Raw genomic sequence first — 26365 nt, forward strand, 5'->3', positions numbered from 1 at the left:
AAGAATTCATCGAAGTTAAAAGTCACCCCTTTTAATTAACCGCCCATCGCCCATTCCCAAATAAAAAAAGAGGCCAAAGAACTACGTAAAAGTAGCAAAAATACCAGTTCCGAATTTTTGCTTTTGAAACGTCTACAGGGAAAAACCGAAAGGCCGGTCGGTCTCCACTCCGACCTCTGCAGGGTACTTTACTGGGCAGCGGAGAGTGGAAGCTGGAGGCAACACTGTCCTCTCCACGTGTGGAAGGGAGCGTGGCTCAGGGAGCTCCGAATTCCCTAAGTCATGGGAGATGTAAAAGGAATCAATTTGAACCGTGACTCCCCAAGCACGCCGAGGAAGGTGCTTCTGGAGAAGAAAGGGAATCAATGAGTGGCCACATGACCAGGATGTCTTCCCTCCCCCTCTTCCCCAAGGAGAAGTAATGCCATCGCAAAGGTAGAGCCCGCTTTACAAATGAGGACTCCTTCGTGGTTATTGTAAGATCTGCCAGCCTCTAGTCACCAAAAAGGACTTCATTTAAAATATATATATATATATATATATATATATAAAATACTTCTCAGAACTGGCCTAGTTATTTTTTCCCTTCGTGTATTAAAGTATTTGTATCATCTTTATAATTTTTCCATCTTAAGTCTGGCCGGATGATACAAAAAAAAACAAAAGATATATTTTCATGGGAAGATTCTTACCTGCAAAATTCTTCCCATCCTCTCTTCTTAATTTACTCTTTCCTTCTCCCCATTTTCCCCCCATGCAAAGATAAATCACTGCTCCTTCCAACTGTTTTATCCTCAAGGCTCTTTTCTCCACTCTCTTCCCTCTCCACACTTGCTTGTTTATCTGACCCTTCCTGGTTTGCAGGGGCCTCTCCCCAGGCATTGTCTCCTGCAGCCCCTCACCCCCTGCTTGGCCAAGGCCTGCCGGCAGTGCTCCCTGGGCCTCAGAGTTGGTCCCCGCTCTGCTGCCTGTTCTGTTGTATGCACTGGAATATTGATTTTTCAGTGTGTGTGCGCCGGCTCTGTAAAAATCAATATTTCAGTAGCTCGAGCACAGCGCAGGGCAGTGTAATGGAGCCGGCCTGCTGATGTAACGTGCGGGGTCCACCCTCAGCGATTGAGGTCAGTCAGAAAATGGCAGTGTGCTTTCCTATTTCATTGTTTGTTTCAGAGGGAGGGAAGGAGTTTGCATACCGTTGTGTCCATCCGATGCCAGGTCAAGTAACCTTAATGCTACTGGGTAGTGGGATCCAAGTTAGAAAAAAAAAGCAAAGAGTGGTGGATGGCAAACGTCTGATTATCCCTTCCAAGAACTCTTCCATAAATATTAAGGGAGGGGGAGTTATTGTCTGCCATCAATGCTACCAAATTTCACAATGAGCAAATGAAAATACGCTGGCTCCAGGGAAGGGTTAGGGTTTATCTTTTATTACTGAATATATGGAAGCTTGTTATCCTAAAGCCCTAAATATGCTTCTGATTTAAAGGACAGCAATTTTCTCGCTGACTTGAAAGGGGGGAAAAAAATAATGATACCAATCTGAGGGTGATCATTATGACATTCATGGCAGATGAAGACAGACAGTGGGACTTGGGGTCAAGCCTGTGGATTCTCTTCAGGCATCCCCAAGAGGTGAGCCTGGGTGAGTCTGTTCACCACACCTAACCTTCACTGGTTTACCTCCAGTTTATAGAATTAGACTAAATGATCTCTAAAAACTCTCTCACTCGAATGCCTGATTCTACAGAAGAAATACTGGTAAAGCTAAAAAACGAAACCATGATTATGTCAAGGGAAACAGAGAAATAGATTAATATCAGAAATGTTCCCCAAACAGAAGGTAAATGTGTTCCCACTCTAGTTGTGTTTTGTTTTAAATTATATTTTAATGTAATCTTTTTGGAGGGTAATTTGGCCATTTTCTAAAATGTACTTCTTTTGACCTAACATTTTAAGAGGTTTTCCTAAAGAAAAAATATCACTAGAAAGCTGTTTACCATTGCCAATTTTATAATATGGAGATATTAGAAACAACTTATGCATGTAATAATAGGGGGTTTGTTAAATAAAATATGGCAATGTTATATTTAATGGAACACAAGCATTTCCTATAGTGGTACTGAATGACTATTAACATGGAAGGTTTTACTTTCACTTAAATGTATGTAATACTTAAATCCGTATCTGTCCAGCCATGTATATCTCATCATGGTAGAGGATATGGACTCTGAAGCCAAATGGCTTGGGTTCAAATCCTACCTCTATCACTAGCTAGCAGTGTGGCTTTGATCAACTATAAAGTAGGTGTATTCATTTTCTTTTGCAACCTATCACCACAAACACAAAGTTATTATCTATTCTGGTGACCCGAAGTCCAAAATGCATTTCATTGGACCAAAATCAAATTATCAGGCCCCATTCTCTCTAGAGGCTCAAAGGAACAATTTGTTTTCTTAACCTTTTCTAGAAGCCTCTTGGATTTCTTGGCTGTGGTCCCATCCTCTATCTGGAAAGCATAGCCCTCCAACCTCTGTTTTTGTCATCAGATGTCCTTCCTAAGTCTCACTCGCTTGCCTTTTCCACATAAAAGTCTGTGATTACCCTGGGCCCACCTGGATAATCCACGCTCATCTCCTTATCTCAAGAGTCTGATAATGACTAACGTGAAGCTATTGGCAGGGTCACAGTCCTTCTGAAAGCACTGGAGGAGAATCCAATTTTTTGTCCTTTTAGTTTCTAGAGGGTTCCTGCATTCCTTAACCTGTAGCTTCCCCCATTTTCAAAGTCAGCAATGAGTAGTTGCATCTTTCTCACATCACATCACTCTGATATTCACCCTTCTGCCTCCCTCTTCCACACTTCAGAACACTTGTGATTATACTGGGCCCAGCTGGGCAACCCAGGATTGTCTCCTTAAGGTCAGCTAATTAGTAACCTTAATTCCATCTGCTACCTTACTGCTCCTTTGCCATGTAACATAACAAAGTCACAAGTTCCTGGGATTACAACGTGGACATCTTTGGGAAGCTATTATTCTGTCTGCCAAGGATAATGATGATAATCTATATCATGGAGTTGTAGGGGAAGTTGAAAAGAATCAATATATGTAAAGTGTTTGAAACGATGCCTGGCACACAGTAAGCACTCTACAGCAATTGATATGTAGTAAGCATTCCATTGTGAGTATCTGTTATAGTTGTTAAAAGGAAATACAGACTATAAACAGTAGTTGTACCTGGCAGGTGGGAATAAAACTGACTTTTATTTTCTTCATTCTGTAAATGTTTATTTTTTCCCTTTTTCTGCCATAAACAGATATTACATGGGAACTTCCAGAAAATTTAAATGAAAATAAGACAAAGCAATAAAGGAGGTTATCCAGGAATAATAGGAAAATAATTTAATTTGGGGATAAAAGGTCCAAGCACTAATTTCAGCACTGCTGCAAATATAAATCATGGTGTTTGGTGAGTTGCTTTACCACTGCACTTCACTTTTCCTCATGGGTAATGTGAGGGAAATTGAAAAATATTTTTTGAAGGATCTTTCCAGTTCTAAATGTTCTACATCTAAAAATTGAGAGATCAATAAATAGATAATAGTAAAGAATATTGCTTTGTATATAAAGAAGTCCTACAAAGTAAGCAAGAAAAAAAGCCCTGTAGGAAAAAAAAATGGTAGAAGGCACAGAAAAGTATTGCAAAGAAGAAAAGCAAATGGCAAATAAGCTTAAATAAACATGTTGAGCCATGTTAAACCAAGGAAATGCAATTTCAGACTTCAACGAAGTATCATTTTATACTCACTAGTTTGATAAAAACTCCTAAATCTGACAACATAAACAGATGCTGCTGATAGAAATCAGTGGTAATTGGGTCTGTTCACAAACCAGTGGTTATGCAGCAGTGAAAATAAATGAAGTACAGCTCCTTGCAAGGTTATAAATGAAGCTTAAAAACAATGTTGAATGAAAGAAAGAAAGGGGGGAGAAGGAGGGAGTGAGGGAAGAAGGAAGGGAGAGACGAAGGAAGGAAGGAAGTCTCAGAGGCTACAAATATTATGCCATTTTTATAAAGCAAAATGACAATACATTTAAGGGATTCATAAAGTGTTAAAAAGCAGGGAAGTGCCAACCATATGATTAGAGGTTTGAGGCTTTGAGCTGGGTGCTGTCAATCCCATCTCCAGAGAAGGGAGAGGAGCTGGAGATTGATTCAGTCATGTGAACAATGACTTCCCAGTTGGTGAGAATAACAATGTGCCCAGAGGACACAAGTCTCAAGTCCACGCTGAGAGAACGTGTAGGTGCTAGGTTTAAGACCTGGCCCTGTATCTCTTCATTTGGCTTGTCCTAATTTGTGTGCTTTATAATAAAACTATAATCATATGTGTAGCACTTTTCTGAGATCTTTGAATGTTCTATTGAATTATCAAGCCTGATGGGGTCATGGAAACCCCTGAGTTGATAGGCAATTGGTCAGAAGTGCATGCAGGTGGCTTTAGGACTTGCTGAAGTGCAGCTGCTATCTGAATCTGAAATAAAGGTGGTTTTATTGAAGAACATGTCCTTAACCTGCAGAGTCTGCACCAGCTCTAAGTAATTAGTGTCAGAATTGCCTGGCAGTATTGCAGTTCCTACCTTCAAACATTTCTAGATTAGTAGAGGAGATAAGACATAAATGCTTAAGAACAACATACAGAGCAGCATGCAATGTTACAGATGTGATGAGGGAAACCCAAGAAAGGAAGGAGAACTTGCATCTCAAGGAAGCCTTGGGGAGGTGGTCCTTGCCTGCAGCTCCAAAGATGAGTAAGACTTGGAGATGCAGAATTTGTAATAAAAAACACTCATTGAGTGCTTATATATAATAAGGTATTTAGCATACACAGTGTGTTCATCATACATCTGAGACAATTAACTTGTAAAGAGAAAAGGTTTAGTTGGGTTAATAATTTTACAGGTTCCAGTCCATGATTGCCTTGATCCATTGTTTTTCTGTCTCTGAGGGATTGCCAGAAGACGGCAGGGAATCCAGCATTGAGCAAATTGCTCACCTCATGGCCAGGAATCAAAAGAATGAGAGGAAGGGGCCAGGGTCCCACAATTCCCTCCGAGTGCATGCCCCCAGTGATCTGAGGTCCTCACTGCATTTTGCCTTCTAAATGGTCCACCACCTCCCAAAAATGCCACCCTGAGAACCAAGCCTCTAGCACATCGGGGTTTGGAGGCAATCAACATTCAAATGACAACAGCAGTCCTGTGAGATTTCACTAATATCATCCCTCCATTACAGGGAAATAAATTGAGGCACTCAGTGATTAAACTACTTGACAAGGGCTACACAGTGGGACTTGAACCTAGACATTAGGAGTCAGTGCCCACACTCTCAACCGCTACATTGTACTGCCTAGAAATGGAAGGAAAGAACATGCCAGGAAGAAGGAATGGCGGAAATAGATGGGAAAGCAGTGATATAAACAGAAGGGAAAGGAAATAATATCACATGGACCAAACTAAAGATCCTGACCTTGGCTCAAGAGGTAGCGAGCAGCCAAAGGTTCTCGAGAATGGGCTTTGTAATGGGGTTCTATGGACTTTAATACACTGCAATGATGTAAGAAATTGCCCACCTTCCATCCAGAAAGCCACTTTCCCCTCCTAAAGAAATCACTTTCTACCTGGTGTTCAAGTTGTAGTGTAGACACTAGGGATGGCAAGGAGGAGCTATGTCATTCTCGTGTTTTAATTTTCCCATGGCAAGTGGCCTAATACACACCCAAGGTACTCAAGACCTTGCTGAATGAATATTAGAGTACACTAATATTGTACACTCTTTAACTAGAGAACATGTTAAAGTGTTGGTATTTGACCTACAAAAAATGGCAATTTATTATGGTTCCATCCTGCTTTAAGAGTTACATTATAATCATGCTACAGAGACTGCTGTTGAAGTTCAAGTACATTACTGTCAAAGGCAGTTAGAAATGTTACAAGAAATCATTCTTTGGTTATAAACTTAAAGTCGTATAGATTTAAACTAGAACGATTATGTATGTATTCATGTTAACATAAAGGCCTCTCTGTTGGCTATTTCTTTTTTCCTTCATTCATTTTATAAGGTTTTTATTAACATATACTAGTTGTACAGGGGGGGTTCATTGTGATATTTCCATATACGCTTAGAAGGTACCTTGGTTACATTCACCACCGCCATCATTCTTCATCACCCAACTCTCAAAACAATTGCCACAGGTTTCATTTTTCTATTTTGATACAAGTATATAAGGAACATCGGTCATATTTACCATCCTTCATCTTCTCTGTTCGCCCCACCCCCTCCCACTACTAGGACCCACCAACAGGAGCTGTTTTATATGCCTGCCGTTCAGTTTTTTAAGTATATATTCATTGTTCAAAGGGGTTTTACCATGGTATTTCACCTGTGAATATATTGTAGTTTAATCAGATTAGCCTCCTCTATTACTCTCCCTTACCTACTCCCTATTATTCAACAGCTTTCATTGTGTTTCAGTGTGCCTTCTTCCTACACAGATGCAATATATTTCGATATTATTCAATATTATTCACTCTATCATTCTCTCTTCCTCTCCTTCCTCCCCCTAGTCCCCTCAAACAGTCCCACTATTACAAACATGTTAGATACATAGGTAGGTAGGTAGGTAGATAGATAGAAAGATATAGATAGACATGATTGTATTCATATATATGTTTATCTTTTGAATCTATCTTCCACATACAAGGAAAAAAAAACATGGCCTTTAGCTTTCTGAGCCTGGCTAACTTTGCTTAACAAGATGATCTCCAGTTCCAGTCATTTACCTGCAAACAACATAATTTCATCCTTCTTTATGACTGACTAATACTCCATTGTATATATATAGATAGATAAACCGCATTTTCTTAATTCATCAGTTGTAGGTGTATCTTGGCTGTTTCCATAGCTTGGCTGTTGTGAATAGTGCTGCAATAAACATGGGTGTGCAGGTGCCTCTACTGTATCCTCACATTCTTATGGGTATATGCCCAGGAGTGGTACCACTGGATCATATGGTAAGTCTGTTTTTAGCTTTTGAGGAACCTCCATACTGATTTCCATAATGGTTGCACTAATTTACATTCCCCCGACAGGATAGAAGGATTCCTTTTCCCCTGCATCACCACCATTTGTTGTTTGTGTTCTTGATGATCACTATTCTGATTGGAATGAGGTAAAATCTCACTGTCATTTTTGTTTACATTTCCTTTATGGCCAAGAGTGTTGAGCATTTCTTCATGTATTTATTGGTCATTGAACTTCTTCGTTTGATAATTGTCTATTCGGTTCATTTGCCCATTTCTTCATTGGGTTGTTGATTCTTTGGGAGTTTAGCTTTTTGAGCTCTCTGTTATATGGGCTATTTCTTTGGTTTTTTTTTTTTTTTTCCTTTTCTTTCTTTTTTTAATTTATTTATTCATTTGTTTGTTTTGAGACAACGTCTCACTATGTAGCCCAGGCTGGCCTCAAACTTGTTATCCTCTTGCCTCAGCCTCTTGAGTGCTGGGGTTGCAGGCCTATGTCACCATGTTTGGCTCCATGTGTTATTTTTACAAGGACTGTTACCCATGCAATCTGATCTTAATGTCAAATCAGAAACTCGAATTCTATTCAAAGTGAGTTTATAAGCTTGAAGTAAAGCTCAGTACAGCAGATAGGAGGGAGGGAGGTGAACAAGAAAACTCTGTCCAGTAGTTGATAGAATAATAGACTTTCATAGATGACTCTTTCTGAAGGAGTGAGAAAGGTCATTTTTAGAGTCTTCAACCAAAAAGTTAGGAAATTTAAAAAACTGGGTAGCTGTCACATTAGAGATGACATTATTAAAGGAAGATGACAAACTGACATCAGTTTTCCTCTTAAACCAAGAGACCTGTCCATATTCTCTCCTTGGTTCCCATGAGTCCTTTCATTGAGCTCATGACTGGTTCTACATAGAGTCAGTAGTCAAAGTTAAACCCCTAAGGGTAGTCATTGCCTGTGCAGCTTAACCAAAGGAAGGGGACTAATGATCTCAAGGGTATATAGCACGAAGACCAGATGAGACAGCTTCCCTCATGCTTGCAGCAAGGAATCTATACATACAAAAAATCACTAATCAAGGAGGGTTCTTAGGTTAGACCAAATCCAACTTCCAACCCTACCTGGCAAGTCTGTCTTATTCCATGTGTTTGTTCAGTTTAATTGAACAGAAGATTAAAAGACAGTTTAATCCTGAAGCAGCTCAGACCCACTTAGTCGTTGACTTTCCTGAAACAGACCTACTCTTGGGAAAGCTTTTTCCTGAAGATTCTTTACAAAATAGAGTGCTATTCAGTACTCAAAATAGAGTACATATTCAGTAGAGACACTGTACCTAGCTAGAGAAAATGGAAGAGTGGGACCAGAGAGGAGAACTATGTAGTTTTTGATCTGTACACTAAGGTGCTGGCTCAAAAGGTGTAAGTTAAGACCAAACTGACCTGCAAAATATATTGATCAAATAGCATCTGATGTATCTTACATTTATAAATCACTGGGAAATTCCCTTGCAAATCTCCAGCTGGTAAACTTTTGTGACAGCCTAGCTTCTAACCTTTAACTTCTGACTTCATAATCAGTACTCAGTCTATCCCTTGGGTGCTGATCTTATAAAATATACTCCCAAGCATAGCTTATTAATACTCCGCTAAAAATGTCCACGTTTCTTCCCAACAGCTATAGAAGATGTATCTCCCACTGTGCCCACCTCCAAAGAGCCACACCTACAAACACTCTCAGCTTCTCTTTCGGTCCTTCAGTTTGGGGGGCATGGGAATTAACAGTCCACTTGCTAGAATTTCTCTGGTTCTGTTCTGGTCTCAGAAGTGTTCTTTACAAGGGAAGAGAGATTCTACTTCCTAAGCTTGGATGTCTGCAGGGCCTTAGGGCAGTTGCAGGCAATCCTACAAAACATGGTGGCTCCTGCCCAGTACCACGGTCTCTGACTTGTCTCTTTCTCTTCTGTCCTTCCTGCTCTAACAGGAGGGACAGTCTGTTTTCCTGCAGCCTCTCTTGCCAGGAGATATCAGAAACCCCATAGATCCTTAGAAAAACCACAGAGCAGAAACCTTTATAAGGAAAGACTAGATACTAAGCTCTTGGAACCCTCACCCCGGTTTTTAATCTACCTGATATCTTGTGTCCTTTTCTAGTCTTCTCTGGGGCCAAGAGGTTTGGATAAGTGCCTGTTTCCTTGGCTTTTATAGCTTCCCCTGCCCCCTTCCCGACCTTGTTTCTCTTCTTTCACAATAAAGCTTTTTCTTCTTCTTCAGCAGTAAAACAATGACATAACCATTACTTTGGAACCGTGTCTGGAACTGTATGAAATAACACGCATACCCCAGTGCTCAGAGCTCCCCACACCCCTTCCTCACTTCTTGCCATCTAACATCAAATATGTTCACTCTATATTTTGTTCTTCCCATTGTTTCCAAGACTATAAACTCCTTGAGGACAGGACTTTGCCTTTCACTGTTATATCCCCAAGGCAGCAGCACATACACATTGTAAACATTCTAGAAATGTTTGTTGAATGGACAAATGTATAAGATTGGAATAAAAACAGAGTGAAGAAGAAACAAACTTCCATAAGAACAACTTTCCCAATACTTTTTCCTGTAGCAGTGTAAATATCCTGTAAAGGATTATACAAATACCCAAGGGGTGTTAAAACTCTGACCCTTCCTTTCCATATAGTAAGAAAAAAAGTCTACTTTTGTTTTCAGATATGTATCACAGTCTGACATTCTCTTCAGGGATTTTTTTATCTTTTAAAGAAATATTCTGTTAAACAAGTATGTAGAACCTTTTTATTTAAAGCATGTAAAATACTGAGTGACAGCACCAAACTCAATGTTTTCCTTTCTTTGTATGACTCAGCCACCACCAATTTGATAGCCCTCTTCAAGTAATTTGATTATCTTTCTGGACAAAAAGGTACCTCTGCCAAAGATCTGTATGACCAGTGCACATGACTTTTTAAGCAACATCCTTTGAAATGTTGATAATAAAATTCAATGGTACTTTTTTTTTTTGGCAGTATTGGGGTTTGAACTCAGGACCTCATGCTTGCTAGGCAGGTGCTCTACCACTTGAGCCATTCCACCAGCCCCCCCAATAGTACTTTTAGAAATCTCCTCAACTGGTAAAAGTTTGTTTCTCTAAAATAATATGAAAAGAGGGAATGAGAGGAGAATGGGCCATAGCTGCATTCCAGAATGATCCATTTTTTTTAAATAATATTATTCTCCAGATACTGTGATGTCATGGTAAAGTGTTTAATTTACTCATTCAATGAAAAGCTGATGAGTGCGTTTTCAGCACAGCGCAGGTCCAATTTCCCAACCTATACAGCAGGGACAACTCTGGTCTGGAGTGGGTTTTGCTTATTAAATATGAAGCGTACTATTGGAGTTGGTGCTGATCCTCTGGCTTATTTCTGTTCATGGATAGGGTTTTGATTGCAAGATTCAATGATATCTACACCCCAACAGAGGCAAGAGCCTTCTGCATGTTGTGGAACACCAGATGTTCCATCCTGCTTTTGCTCCTTCTGCCTGGAATTCCAACTTTCCCACTTACCAGACAACAGTCCCTTCAGTACCACTTTCAACAAAACTCTAGCACAGAGTTTTGCAATCAATAATTTACCCCAGGACTATATGGCAGTTTTGTATAAATTAGAAAAAGATGCCCCTTTCTATGGGAGAGTCAGAGAAAGATGGAGTAACACTAACCATTTATTTTATACAATTTAGAAAGAAAATTAGGGCAGGAAAGACACTCATCTTCTCTTCTTCAAGGCTCATACTTCTATTACAAAGCAAGAGAGGGATTTGGTACCCAAAAAATCTGTTGCTTACTTTAGTTGCAAGATGTATTTTATTAACAGTTGTGAGAGTTTTCCTTCAAGACCATGTCTCTTCCAGAATAGATGGAAGTAGGTCAACATTTGGTGTGAGAAAGATTGCTTAGCGACAAGGTACTTGATCTTGACTTTGCAGGTTTTCAGCCATTCAGTGACCTCTGACCTCTCACATTTTAGAAATGGCCTCACATTCTGAGTTTTCAATAAGAACAAGAGGGGGAATGCAATGGGCTTTCTTCTTGTGCCTAAGACCCATCTAACAATAACCTTGGTGATTTCTCCCTCCTATATGCCCTCTTAGAGAGAAACAGTGGAGGGACAGGAAGAAGAGTGGTGTGAGAAGGGGATGACAGACAGTTGCTACTGGGATCTCACAGTCCCCTGTAAACATGTCTGAATGAGCTGGAGGCCTTTCTCCCTGCTCTCAACCAATGAGGTGATGGAGGGGGTACTCCCTCTCTTAAGAGTCCTCTCCCCAATGGCTGGAGACTCCTCATGGCAGAGATGCAAGACCCCTCCATTCCTGGTTTCTTAACCATACTCTGAGAACTTTGATGAAATGTACCAATGTGTGTGGCTAGGCGTGCTGCTTCAGGGAGTCTTGGATTTTAAACCCGAGTGGACCCCCCAGAGATAATCTATTTCAATATTTTCAAATTTCATTTTTTAACTTTACCCCATAAGTAAGAAAAACATTGAAATAGCAATTGTATATACACAAAGCTATATAAGCATAGATTTAACTGAAATGCAAGCTTTTAGGAATCATATTAAGCCATACAACATGCAATGCATTCTAACATTTTCTGTTCTATTCCTTGTTATTATTTTTAATGTTGACAAAAATTCACTAAATTGGTTTAAAAATTCACTAATGGGTCAAGGCCTATAGTTTGATACTCACTGATCTATGTTAATCCTTTTGTGTTATACAGCAGGAAACCAAAGTTATGAAAGATTAAGTGATCTGGCCAAGGTCACACAGCCACTGCCTATGTCAGAGTCAGGACTAAACTCCAGTAGAGAAATTGTCTAACTTAGCTAATTATTAATAATAAACACTCTTCTTGCAAAATAATGTGCCAATACTGTGAAGGGTACATGGATTTTTTTGTGTTACAAAAGCACATGGATTTTTTTTTAATGGTGAAAATTTAAAGTTACCCAAAGAAAAACTAAATAGAGAGTATCATCCTCCAATCCTCACATATGTATCCTTTTCAGTTTCAAACTCCAGTGTCTAGAGCTGTCTATATAAATATATAGAGACAGAGTCTGTTTATTTTACAAATGTTTTAAATTATGCCTGTAATTTGGCTCCAATTTGCTGGCTCATGTAAACTTCTCTTCACTAACGTCTCTAATGCAATAGGAAAATCCCTGAGCAACCCGTCCTTCCAAAGATCATGGTTAAGCTTACTCTATCACAGAAAGACTGGTGAGCCCCTTTGTGATCAGAAGGGGCCTCTCAGTTACACACAGGGGACTCTGTGAGGTCTGTCTAGGGAGGGGGATGCATCTGTGACAGCAAGCTACATAGCAAGAATGCGAGTTAACATCCTTGGGAAAAACTCCACAATCCTCCAGGCCATCATTCTTGGATGGTGCCTGCTTAAGACCTGCGCCCACAGTATTGGTGGGTGCAGTTGACTGACTCTCATCTCATACCCCATAAGCCCAGTATTTCCATTAACTTACATTAGTCTGTAACATAGCCCTGACTGTTAGTACCCAGCATACTTTCCTTTGATAAAAGCATGGGTGCCTTCCTGTTCTACCTATTTTTATCCTGCTTAAAAAAAAAAAAAAGTCTGCTGCAGCCAAAACAAATACCTCCCCTCCCATCCCCAAGCAGGAAGGCTGGTTGCAAACCTGCATGGGATATAGAAAGGAGGGTGCAGTGTGCCTGATCTTGCCCATTGCATTATTTTATTTTCATTGATATGGTACCTTTTCACTGGTTCATGTATCAGCTGATGAAAGCAGCAATGACCTTTTACAACAATTGGCTTCTGTCTTTACATTGGCTCTCTTCACTTACTGGGACCCATCGAGATCACCTTAGGGGCCCCTTTCAACCTACTCCTGTGAAATGGCAACAGAACAGAAAATGACACCAAAGTAAAAAAATCTGTGAGCACACTGAGGGACAGACACTGTACTTTTAGTTTGTGAACGTGAAAATGTCACAGGTCGTTTCTGAGCATGTTCCAGCTGGAAGCTAAAAATGCTTTGGGGTAAACATATGGAGCACATGTGCAGAAGCACTGAAAATTAGGTATGAAAGTCATATATGCAAAATTACCACAAAAATTCCTGCTGTGATCATTATGAAATTGCCTTGGAGTGTGGGTTTCTTGCTCACTTTCCAAACTACACAGTCTCTTTCCATGCACCCCCAGGCAGCACCCCCCCACCCTTGGACTCCCTTACCTCACCATAGTATAGTTAATACAGTGCCTGTTCCAAGCCCCTTATAACTTCGAGGACAGCTGCTTAAGAAGTGATTGGTATTGAGGTGACAGGAAGAATAGATCAGAGGGAGTGACTATAACCTTTAAAAATCAATGTAAAAATTGGTATGTTTTTATACTTTCTAAAGACATGTATCTTAAACAGTGCTTAACTATATTTGTTTAGGCAGACACGTGGATGACTCTTGTAACGGGCAGATGTCCATATCCATATTTATGGCAAATACAGTATGTACCCATCCCAGTGTCTGTAAAGCAGTCAATAATTACAAGTTATTAGTTCTCTCTCATTATATTGGTTTACTTCTTTTCAAAGACTGACATAGAAATTACCTGTAAATAGAGAATAATCAATCCTCAGAAGAAAATAGAACACCAAATCTTACATATGGGTAGAAGGATGGTCCATGTCATCTTTGTTTCACTTCTCCTTTCCTTTTTGAATGATGCAGTGTAGCACCCCACGACTCAATATGAGCAATGGGGTGGTATTGTACCAGAATGACTGCTGTCATAGTGGGGACTGGCTCATGGCCAGATCTTCTACTGATGACATCAGCAATTCAGTGACATTAAAAAAGAGAAAGAAAGAAAGAATCTAGTACCATTTCCAAAAGGGAAGGGTATCTTTGAAGATAACCCATCCTGTTCTTTTTTTGATTTTCATGCTCCAGTGCATCCCCATCAGACAGGTGAATTGAAGAGCCTGTGTCCAAAGTGTGAACAAAAAACTCCCTTTCATATCAATCCCAGATGACATGAAACCAATCAAGAGGTCACATGACACTCTCTATGATTTTAATAGACAACTGTCTCCCCTAAACACAGTCGTGATTGTTGTTATTCCAGTAAATTGGCCCTTTGCAAGAGGATTATATCCAAAAAATTTTACTTGTACATTTGGACTATAGAACATCAAGTTTGGTTTTCCATATTTTAAGTATTGCACATGGTATGTTCCCTGACCAAACCATAAACATTGAGTTCATTTATAACTTGCTGATGATGTTGAGGGAGACAAAAAAGTATACAAGATTCAAAGGATAGGAACTGGCCTTGGGAAATCTATCTGAGATCAAAAGAAACTCACTTTGATTTCCACCAGTTCCAGAAAAAATGGAAGAAAGAGGGAAGAAGGGGGAAAGGTAGAAAGGAAGAAAAGTATGGAGGGAGGGAAGAAGAAACGAAGGAAGGAAGGAAGAGGAGGAGGAAGGGAGGGAGGGAGGGAGGGAAGAGAAAAAGGGAGGGAGGAAGGAAGGAAGACAACTCTATCAGTCAACAACCCAAAAGCTGCCACAAGGTAAGCCATTACACCTACCAAGTACATGATCCAGAGATGGGAGAGACTATGATGGCTTGAAATTGGCGGGGTATGGGAACTAGAAAGAGGTCAGTACATGATGAACCAAGGGTCCTGAAGATAAGAGAAGCCACATCAGAAGGGAGCAGAGCAGGGCAGACTGGTAGGTGTGGGGAGATTGGAGTGGGCAGCATCTGTGGACACACACAGGTGCTTGAATGGTTCATACGCTATGTTATCCTCATCACAGTCAAAAGATAAATGAAACCTGAGGTAGGGCCCTCCTCTTCATGGGCAAAGGGGAACAGGTGTGAGCAAAGGGGAAGAGGAGTGACCTTGGCGGGCCCTCCTCTAGGCTGAAAGCCATACCACAAGGCATTTAATGAGTTGGTGCCTTCAGACTGTAAAGTCTTGACAGTGAATGGAAAAACAGAAACAAGCTTGCAGGGTGGCAGGTTTCTGCCATGGATCTGGTTTGAAAACAGAGGAAAGAGAACATAGAGACACCACCAAAGCCTAAGACCTCACACAGAAAAGCTGCCTGTCCTCCCCCCTAGAGTCTGCAGGTTATTGGAGGGAGGAATTTGCAGTGCATTTGTCCTCGTTTTCCTGAGGCCTTGAACAAGGTCTGGCCCACGGTAGGTGCTTGGTTCAGACCTGCTAGATGAATGATGAGCCAAGTATGTTGGGAGCAGAAGAACCACACAAAACACATGGAAGATGCTTTGAAGTGACGTGGCAACTTGGTGGCCCACTGGAAAACCCCAGCAGCAGCCAGAGCAGTGTGGGCAGCTACAGTCCGAAAATGAGATGGTTCTCTTAGAGCAGCGAGGCAGAGTCATAAATAGCATGAGGCTATGCAAATTGCCACAGCTGCACAGCACACGGCTGGAGTGCGTGCTCAGCACAAAACACTTGCCTGGCCACCGAATTCTTCCCAGGTGTCCTTCCCCTGCTGACAGGTGGGCTGAGCTGCCACTCAGAGGGGAGACCCACTGCTCAAGTCAGCACTGTGTATATAAGGCTCCTACTGATGTTCTCTCTGAAGAATCTTATGCTTCAAATGTCTTGTGCATTGTCAGTGTCCCAACTTCCAAAAGCTGGTTTCATTCAGAATTGACCACTACATACAATTGTTAGATAACATCTGACATCTTCAGTGAGAGGCTTCCATCTTTAAACATATCAAATCTCCATCAGAGGGGTATGTTAGCAGAAAAAAAAGTAACATGCAATTTGTGTTGCCTCCTTCAAACCTTTCACCAGGGCTAGGAGGAGGGTGAGAGCCATAACAAAACCACCAAGAAGACAGTTCTGCTTATTAGCATTTTAGAGAAAAAAAAAACCACACCTTATTCATAGTTATCTCAAGTTTCCTTTCCCATAGCCAAGAATCTAACCCAGCACTGCCTGACGCAGACACTCAAATATTTGTTGAATGAAATGGTCCCACTAGAAAAAATCTAACAATTCTCTAAATCAAATATTGAAATAAATTTTAAAATGCAAGGTACACTTAGTTATAATAACAATGCTAACAGCAACAATGCCACAACTAAAATGTGTGGAATATGAACTAGGTTCCAGGAACCATGCTAAGGTACAAAACACTGGCTACACCACCCTGGTGGACGCTGCAGTAACTCACAGTCCACACTTAGGAAACTGTTGTTAGTTGTAATCAAAACCTCAGTATTATTTTTACTCATTTATTCTCTGCCTTCTTTAAAAAAAAAAAAAGGATTCAAGTTGACTTACAAAAATACATACATCAAAATAAGATTTTGTAAAAGGTGTTAGTTCCCAGGGCTGCCAAAACAAAGAATCACAAGCCAAGTGGCTTACAAACAGTATTGTTGTCTCATGGTTCTGGAGATTGCAAGTCAAAAATCAAGATTTTACTTCCTCCTGAGGGATCCTGGGAAGGGTCAGCCTCTTTCCTTGCTTCTGGTCATCTCTTGGCTTGTGATACCACAATGCCAGTCTTCACATGCATTCTTCCTAGTGCATGTCTGCATCCAAATTTCCCAATTGGAAAAGGTCACCAATTGAGTGAACCTCAATTGTGCAGACTGTCTCCAGAGGCATCGGACCTTTTTCTAACCCCACGCAGCCTTCTAGAAAAATCAGAAAACTTATTTTTGGACAGATTGAATGGAGAGGCTTAACCCAGAGGGTACCAAGCCTATAAAAGGGCTGTGTGGGAGGTGGGCATATGACTCAGAACAGGGGCATGAAAGGAAAAGCCACATAGCTATGGACTGTGGATCTCTGGCCCCTCAGAACATCAGCAATGGGGGAATAGGAACAGAAAGAAAAGAGAAGGGAAGATTATGGATTGGAGACCCAAACAGACCCAGGGAAAAGTCCTGCCATACTGATTCTTAAAGGTCCCCAACAAAAAGCTGGTCCCCACCTGGTTATCCTATGGTGATTTTGTTTACAGAACTTCAAATGAGGTTTTTCTGTGTCATTAAACACTTGGAGAAAGCCTGGACCTTAAAGACTATGACTGAACAAACAAAAGGACCGAAGGAAACAGAAAATGAAATGAACTGAAGGACACTTAAAAAAAAAGTGAAATTAATATCCTCAAAGAGAGAAGGAAGAACAGAATTCAATAAAAAGAGAATTGGGGGACATGAATGGCCTCTTGGCAATTAAAAATACCTATAACAACTTAAATCTTATTCAGAACACTAGAAGACAAAAACAAGAAAATCTTTTAGAAAGTAGAGCAAAATGTTCAAGGATTACAAAAGAGTAAAGAAGAGAAAAGAAAAATTTTAAGTCAACTTGAAAAGTAGATAAATAATAAAGTTGAAAAATCCAAGTGAGAGAAATAGAGGGAAGAAAGTGATGAAATAATAATAATTTTCTTTTCTGGAATAGAAGGAAACATGATTGTAGATAGTCAGAGTTCACTGAGAAGCTGGCATGATGAATAAAAGAGGAAACACCCCCAAAATTCATCACTGTGAAATTCAAGAACACCAGGACTAAAGAGAAAACCTAAATGTTCCCTGATGATAAAACAAATCACATAGGAACTACTAGAAAGAGAATGACATAGCAGATACCATGCAGTACTAGTTAAGAGCACAGATTCTGGAGCTAACTACCTGGGCTTATAACTCAACTTACGAGTTGTATGACTTTGGGTAAATTAACCTCACTTGTCTCATTTCTCTATCTCTAAAATAGACATAACAAGAATACTTCCCTCATTTTTGGGATAACAGATTCAAAACACTTAAAATAAAGCTTGATGCACAGCAAATAAAACTGCTAACTCCTCTCACCCCACCCCAAATTTCTCAACAGCAACATTGAAAGCTAGAAGACCATTGAGTACTAGCTTCAAATGTTTGTGGACAAACATTTTCAAACCTAGAATTCTAAATCAATTATGCTATAAATCAAGTATTAAGGGTAGAAAAAAGATATTTTTGGACATACAAAATTCCAGAATTTCATTTCCCTTAAGTAAAGGAAAGTATCTTCCCATCTCAGGAAGATACTGTTTACTTAAACAAAACCAAGAAAGTTGAAGACATAGAATGCAGATAACAGAAGACTCAACACAAAAAAAATGAAAAGAATTCTCTAAATGATAGTAAAAAGATGTTTTTAGCATGACAACCAAGCTTCAGGCATCCAGTGCTAAAATAGGGAATAGAGGTCTCCAAAAGACAGACCTCAAAGGGGAATATGGAATAGATACACTTATTATTTTTACTTTTAAAACTTATTACTTATTATTATTGATAGACACTTGAAAATATATATAGTACACAGGAAATGGTAATAACACAGAAAATGAAGCATATTAAAAAATAAGGTGACTTTTAACTCCAGGAAAATCAAAGGGTGTTTTCACAGAAACAAGTGATAATCTGCATAGGAAAATAATGTAAATACTAGCTCTTGGTTTTCTTAATTGAATTAAAAATGTAATAAAACTGAATTAGGGAGATGGAGAGAGGGGAAATGATAAGTATATGTGGAGAGAGAACAGTCATCATTAACCAAGATGGAAAGTCAATACTTAATCCCTAAAACTTAAGATTAAAGAAATAGCAAGGTGAGTACAGATAATTTCAAAACATGGAGATAGTGTTAACCAGTTTATTTTTTTGTCCTTGTGACAAATACTTGAGAAAACAACTTAAAAGGAGAAAAGGTTTATTCTGTCTCATGGTTTCAGAGATTTCAGTGCATGGTCAGTTTGCTCCATTGCTGTGGGCCTGTGGTGAGGTAGAACACCATGGCAGCAGGAGCAGAGTAGATTCTCTTACTATGGGAGCCAGGAAGCAGAGAAAGACAGAAAGGGACTGGGGATAAGCATACAGCCTTTCAGCAAATTCCCCCAGTGACCTACTTCTTCCAAGTAGACCCCACCTCTCAATTATGCCATCATACTGTGACTCTTTGGGGGTATTAACTCATTGATTAGGTCAGAACTCAGGACCCAATCACTTCCCAAAAGTCTATCAGCTGGGAACCACACCCCCAATACATGAGCTTTGGGAGGACATTTCATAATCAAATGGATTATGAGAAGCCTCTGAAAATTTGACATAAGCACAGTTATGCTCAATGATCTATAGGCTGAGTTTGGCACAGCCCCAGCCACAGAAGAGAACAAAAAGGCGAAATGCAGCTCATTTGCTTTTCCTAAGTTGTTTATGTTCAAAGAAGTAGGAACACAGGTTTCTCTTGTTACAATGTCACACCCTCCTCAGAACTGTTGCTCCACCTCCTTGTTTACTGCTAGGTACAAAAGGCTTGCTGAAGGAGGGCACAAGGTTTTTTGATGGAGGTTTTTTGATTGGCTGGCTGCTGCTGCTGCTCTGCTGCTGCTGCTGGCTGCTGTCTCCACCAGAGCAGCTTTCTGCACTGAGAACTTTATACATAGGCTTTAGAAAAGCTAAGCTAAAGAAAAACTACAGAGAACATGGGACAGTGCAAGTATAAGGACTGAGACTTTAAGAGCTATGCTAATGTGGTTTTTAGATGTGGCTGCTGTTGTTTGTCTGCAAGTCTGAGCACCGAGTCTTTAAAGGGAACACGGGACAGTGAAAGTCTGGGAGCAAAGACTTTAAGAAGATTATGCTAAAGAAAAGCTAAGAGAAAACATGGGACAGAGCGAGTCTTAGGAAAGAGACTTTAAAGAACAGAAAAGAAGACTTTTTTTGAGAAGGAAGGTTTTAAAGATAGAGAAAAGAAGCAGAGTAAAGAGAAGTAAAAAAGCAATGAGGCTGTTGTGCATCTCCATTTGAGTGCCCAGCACACCTGGCCCCAACTTTATGCATGTGTGTCTTCTATCGTTTGTCCTTTCTGCATCTCCCGTCACCTCCTGGTCCAGTAGAACCAGGAGTGAGAGAAAGCTTGATCCAGCACCCCTGCCCTGTGAATGCAAAAAAGCGAACTTCTGAGACTAAAGTTGCCTGTGGAGACACCACTTGGCAGGGACTGGGGGAGCCTCTATCTGACAGCCAGTAAAACCCAAGGCCCTCAGTCACACAGCTGCAAGAAAGGGAATTGTAGCAATAACCTGCAGGAGCTCAGCAGTAGATTCTGGCCCACACCCTCCAATGAGAACACCTTGTAGCCAGTACTTTGCAGGCTGGAGAGCTCCTTGAACTCTTGGTCCATGGAAAGTAGGAGATAATAAATATGCATTTCAGACTAAATTTGTGGCAGCTTGATATATAGTAATAGATGTTGAATACATCTGCCTTCAACTATATTCCTGTTATGAGCTAAATTATATTTGCCCCAAAGGATGGCAGAATCCTAACCCAGGACCTTCTGAATTGGTCTTCATTTGAAAATGGGTGATCTGATAGCAGATGATGGAGTTAAGGTATGATCATTAGGGTGGAACCTAATGATGGGGAAACTTGGATACAGACGGACACATCCAGAGTAAGAATGAAAGGAAGGACAGGAGAACCATCTGCATCCCAAGGAATGCTTGAAGCTGCCCCAAACTAGAGAAAGATCTGGACAGCTTCTCCTCACAGTACTTGAGCAACCCTGCCCACACCTTGACTTTGGACCTTTGGTCTGCAGAACTGTAAGTGTGTTTCTATTGTGCAAGCTCCCTTGTTGGTGTTACTTTGTTATGGCTGCCCTAGAAAACTGAGCAGGAAGCTGGAAAGGGCTGCTTTCCCATCACAGATGGGGAAAGGAGAGGAAAATCCATCCATCCATCCATCCATCCATCCATTCATCATCCACTCAATAGGTGCACAGGGCCTTTACTCTGCCTGGTGTGGTGCTATGTGTTCATGGTCACCAGAAATACCATGCTATGCAATAAGCTTACAGAGCCCTTAGGGGCTCACAACTAGTGGGAAGAGGGTTCAGCCAGCACAATTTGGTTCAGACACAATTGGTGCTAGAGAAGAGGATGTACAGGGTGTGTGCAGTACTTAGAAGAGAAACACTTAATTCCACCATGGGGGAGAGAGGGAAGAAGGCAAGAAGAGGATCATGGCAGAAGGTAAAGAAGAAAGGAATCATGAAGGCATGAAAGAGCAAAGACATTTTGAGAACTGCTTGCAGTTCCCCTGGCTGAAGCAGAGTAAGCTTGCAGGAGTGAGGCAGAGCATGCTAACAGGCACTGCACTACAGGATCTGAATTATCTGAAAGCGAGGGGAGCCCTACAGGAGTCTTCCAGAAAGCAGTGACATGATGAGATTTGGGTGGGATTGTGACAGAGGGCCCCAAGTCATGACCATGACAGAATATGTAGGTGGTAGCATAGGCAGAACTTGGTGAATGGGAGTGTTAAAGAGGTGAAGAAAAGGAGAAGTCTGGAGTTACCTCATGTTTCTCCTGGTACCAGGTAGAAAGTACCTTTTCCCAGATAGAGGCTGCAGGAGATGCAGGTTGGAGGGAAGGTAGGAATAGTTGCCACCCAGTATCCATTGCTCCTCTCTTCTTTCTTAGCAAGAGAGCCCCAATTCTGTTTGCCCTTCTCTGAGGGGCTGTCACTTCGGGGTATAGGGGAGGCTAAACCATTTCTTAGAAGTTACCCTGTGAGGCCTGACATGCACTGCCCAGCAGAATAGCCACTGTGGCTATTGCTCTATTAAAATATGACTAATTTAAATTGAGATGTGCTGTGAGTGTAAAACACACTTGATTTCAAAGTAAGGAGAAGAAAAGAATACAAATAGAAAGTTAGTAATTTGTGATACTGATTACATATTGAGATAATATTTTGGGTATATTGGGTCAATAAAATATATTATTAAAACTGATATTATGTTTCTTTTTTTTAAAAAATGACTGCTAGAAAGTTTGAAGTTATATATCTGACTCATATAACATGTCAATTAGACAACACAGATCTAAGCCAATCATGGTGGCTCCATTCCTTTATCAAGTCTTGACATTCTGACCAATGAAAAAGAGGGAGTCAGTGGCAAGGCTTCTGGGAGGGTTTTCCTTTCTCTAAAATGGAGCATAAAACAGAGAAGGACATTCCTTTTTCTGCTATTGAATGCCATCATCAGTGTACTGCCTAAAGCAATGACAGCCATTTTGAGACCTTGAGAACAGCTGTGTAAAGAAAATAAACCAGAGTAGAAAGATGGAGAAAATCTGTGTCCTTGATGATAAAATTTAATCCATGGAATTTTTATTCTAAAATTATGTTTTAATGTTAAATAAATCTGTTGTTAAAGTCAAATTTAATTGGGTTTCCTGTTACTACAGACAAGGGCATCGGTTCATCGATCACCAACAGCGTAGGCAGGCTGTTATCTCTGTGTGTTGTTCCTCTACTTTGCGGATATTAAAGTTTCCCTGTGAAAAAAATAAGGCAGAAATTGGAGAAACATTTGGATAATATTTTTGTGATCTATCCCAAAACACCATCATCTTTTGTACCTGTGAGGGAAAAAAAAAAAGTCTTCACAGGCTGAAGCAGTCCTAGTAAAACAACACTTCCTGATTAACACTCTTTCATTTTTTTTTTTTTCCAATTTGTAAATAAGGATGAGGCCCAGTTGGGCAATGGGGAATTAACTCATTTCTGTAGTAACACACATGCAGTTCTGTAGCCGGCAGGCAAGGAGCCATTCTTTGGCTAGCTGCCAGTCTCCAAACCATGTGGAACTCAGTTGTCATTGTCTTTGAAAGTGGCTTTATGTGGCTTCATGGTGAAGGCAGGTTGATGTGATAATCATAGCCTACTGAATTTTTGGAACCAGCATTAAAAATGGAAATTTCACAGATCTTTTCTCTGGTACTTGATTATACACCAATATGAAAATGTTAGTGTCCGTGACTTTGACCCATCAACTAACTGCTTTACTATCTGTCCTCACCAAGGTCTAAGCATAACAAGCAGTCAACATCAGAAGTGAGAAACACCAGGAACTCTGGCCAACATGAAGCCTGTAAGAGAGGTGAGGAAAAGGAAGAAAGTTCAAAACAGTGTTGGTTGCAGAGAAATTTATGAATGTGGAAGCGGTGCAGAGAATAGACAGGGTATGGGAACAGAGTTCAGGCCAAAAGGGCCTTTGAGCCATTTGATCCAGTCCCTTCCCTTCAGCCTGAGGTAGTCAGCCAAAGAGCTGTTCTGAGCTACTTCCTTCTTCCCACCCTCCCTTTCTCAGCCCCACACAGCACCATGCCATACACGGGGAAGATCCACATGGCTTTGCCCTTCTGGGCTCTGGGCACCAGCTTCTGCAAAGTCATAATCAAACCCAGGTTGGAAGGTTTTGTCTTTGTTCTTTTTTTCTTTTGTTTGTTTTGTTTCCTGCTAAATCAGTGCTTCCCTCCATCCTTGATGTGAATCAGCACTGGCTCTCTGGACTCATTCTACCTTATGTCTGTGCTTGTGGGGTTTGCTCACCATTAGGTAAAGAAATACAGCAGTAAAATTTTGCTCAGTTATTCTGGAGCAGCTCCCCCTCCTCCCCTACCCCCTTCTCCCCCTCTTTCCTTCCCTCCTCCTTCCATTCCTCTCCTTTCCTTTCTTCTTCCTTCCAACACGTATTATTTCCCTAAGCATATGTATCATTCTTTCTCATCTTGACCTTAGGAACAATGAACAACTCCGTGGGAATCACAATCCAAACAGAACTCCACACACTCAGGATTCAGGGATGAGTGCCACACCAGACTGTCTCTCACTTCTCTGAACTGTTCATTAGAAATGCTGATGTCCTTTGGAGAACTAAGAAACAGGACAGATTTTGCATCTTTCTCCCCTCTTGGAGCCTGGCTTGCTACACTGAAGTTAGAACTACTGAAGGAGAGCTCCAACACCCAAAAGTGGGCCCAGAGGAAGTCTCCTCACCTCCTCCCTAACCTTAGAGTCCCCAACCTTGGCCACACTCATGAGCAAAAGCAGGTCTGAAGCTCATACCCTGGAGGCCAGGAGAAGAGAGGACTGTGAAGGGTCAGACACAGTGACACCTCTGAGGCTGGAATGGTTGGGAGGAACAAACTGGACAAGGAGAAGTCAAAGGAGGAAGGTCTGCACCTCACACATGCACTGCATTGCACCAGCAAGCCCTGTTGGCCTCCAGTCAATGTACTCCAATTGTGTCACCCCCTCCTGCCACCCTGGTTCAATGCCATCACCACCCACCAGGTCGTAGCCTCCTAAATGGTGTCCTGCTTCCACTCTTTCCTCCTTAAAGTCCATTCCCCATCAAGAAGCCACAGTGATCTTTGAAACCATAAATTATACCATAATCGTGGCTTTCACAGCACCACCTGTGTGATCCGGTCCCAAGCTCCTCCCTGACCTGATATGTCACCACTTGTTCCCAACTTACCAATATAGCCACACTGGCCTCCTTTGTGTGCTTTTCACATCCCATCACATTCTTGCAATAAGACCTTTGCACTTCCTGTTCCTTCTGCCTGGATTGTTCTCCCTCCAGTTCCTGCCATGGCTATCTCTGTCTCATTGTTCAAGACTCAGTTTAGTTCAGGGCTTCTCCAACCACCCGAGCTGGCCTCTCTCTTCCTTATCTTTATATCACTCGTCACTACCTTGCCAGTTATCTTGCCAGTTCTGTTTTTGAAAACTTGAGATATACATAATATTTGTATACCTTTGTGAAGCACATTATGATAATTCAATACATAAATATAATACCTAATAATCAAGTTCAGGTAATAAGCATTTCCATTAATTATTTTTGTGTTGGGAATTTCATTTTCTTCTAGTGACATTCATTACATTTGAATCTTAGATAATGAATGTGTGCAGTACTAAATTAGTATATGTTACAAATTATACATAAAATTCAAGTGTAACTAGGTGTCCTATACTATATCCAGACCTGCTGAAGAGCTGGTATGAGTTAAATAAAGCAAAGAAGACCCTGTCAAACCTTGTCCTTGTAAACTGTTGTGGTTGGAATAGACATAAATTGATGTAAAGAGTTGTTTTGTTCTTTCTTCTGGACTGTGTGTATGTGTGTGTGTGTGTGTGTGTGTGTGTGTGTGTGTGTGTGTGTGTGTGTGTGTGTGATGTTTGGGACAATGGATTTACCACACCTTTGTCCCCCCCTAAGGGTACTGAATGGATTATAGTACAGTGAACAAGAGCAGACACAGTCAACAGGAAGTTGTGACCTGTTTCCTGTGGGCACGACCACCCCAGGCCAACCCACTGCTAAGGGAGAGCTGTTCCTGCCCAAACCCTTTGTCAGCTCATGGAAAAAAGGAACACCAATGGTGAAATTTTGGGGGAAAAAAAGAAATCATTTAATTAACTAATTAATTACTACTTATTTTGTGATTAAAAGAAAAACATTTCTCACAAAAATATTTTCAGTTCTTTTAGTTCCCCAAATACCAAATCTAGTAATTTAATGAATAAATCAAGTTACATACATTCCAGTATTATCTTTTCCCATCCATAAAATAGTTTCAGGTATGCAATGTACATTTAAAATGTTGTATATATTTCAATTTCCTCCAAAAGTTCTAATAGATCTGGTTTTTGCCATGGCTTCAAAATATGATTCCTGACATGGCAAGGATCTGCTTACATCTGATCATGTTCTTGCCCTAAGGCTTTGTGCAGGACCCCAAGGAAGCCATAGAAAGGCCCCCGGGTGACAGGGACAACCATGGACAGGACACATTTTTGCACATGGAACAAGTCCACCCATGTCCCTGAACATAGTGAAGGAAAGCAGAGCCTGAGCTCTATTTTGCAGTGGGTCAAATTCATTCCCTCATTATCACACCTCCTCTAGAGCAAATCCAGAGTCTTATGTGTCTTACAGAATCTCACACAACTGGAAAATACCTTTTTTAAGTAGGTTGACCTTTAGTATTAACATCCCTTTAGTGAAATTTTATGGACTGGGCAGGTGCTTAAAAATTTTAGTGAGCTACAATAAGTTAGAAGCAAGCCTCCTTTAGCCACACTATCCTATTAGGTGGAATCCAGTTCAGTCCTTCAACTCTGCTAGGAGTTAAGGGAGATTCCTTATCTGCCAACCATGTCAGATCTGCCCTTCCTTCAAGAACAATATTGTTACACATCTCATAGTTGTTTATACATGAAAACACAAAAATGTAAATTTTCATTATAAATATATAAAATCCATTTGAAAAGCATCCAATACTTTTTGCTCTTAGGTCTACGTGCAT

The 26365-nt window shown here is 40.7% G+C and overlaps 1 long non-coding RNA gene across 1 annotated transcript; it reads left to right on the forward strand.

Moving 5' to 3' along the window:
- Window positions 1–1053: 1053 nt before the first annotated feature.
- On the forward strand, window positions 1054–25172 carry LOC141420704 (uncharacterized). Its single transcript, XR_012445239.1, has 3 exons — window positions 1054–1121; window positions 23069–23145; window positions 23787–25172. It is a non-coding gene; the product is annotated as an uncharacterized lncRNA (long non-coding RNA).
- Window positions 25173–26365: the final 1193 nt, after the last annotated feature.

The sequence above is a fragment of the Castor canadensis genome, chromosome 2 (genome assembly GCF_047511655.1).
Source record: "Castor canadensis chromosome 2, mCasCan1.hap1v2, whole genome shotgun sequence".
NCBI lineage: Eukaryota > Metazoa > Chordata > Mammalia > Rodentia > Castoridae > Castor > Castor canadensis.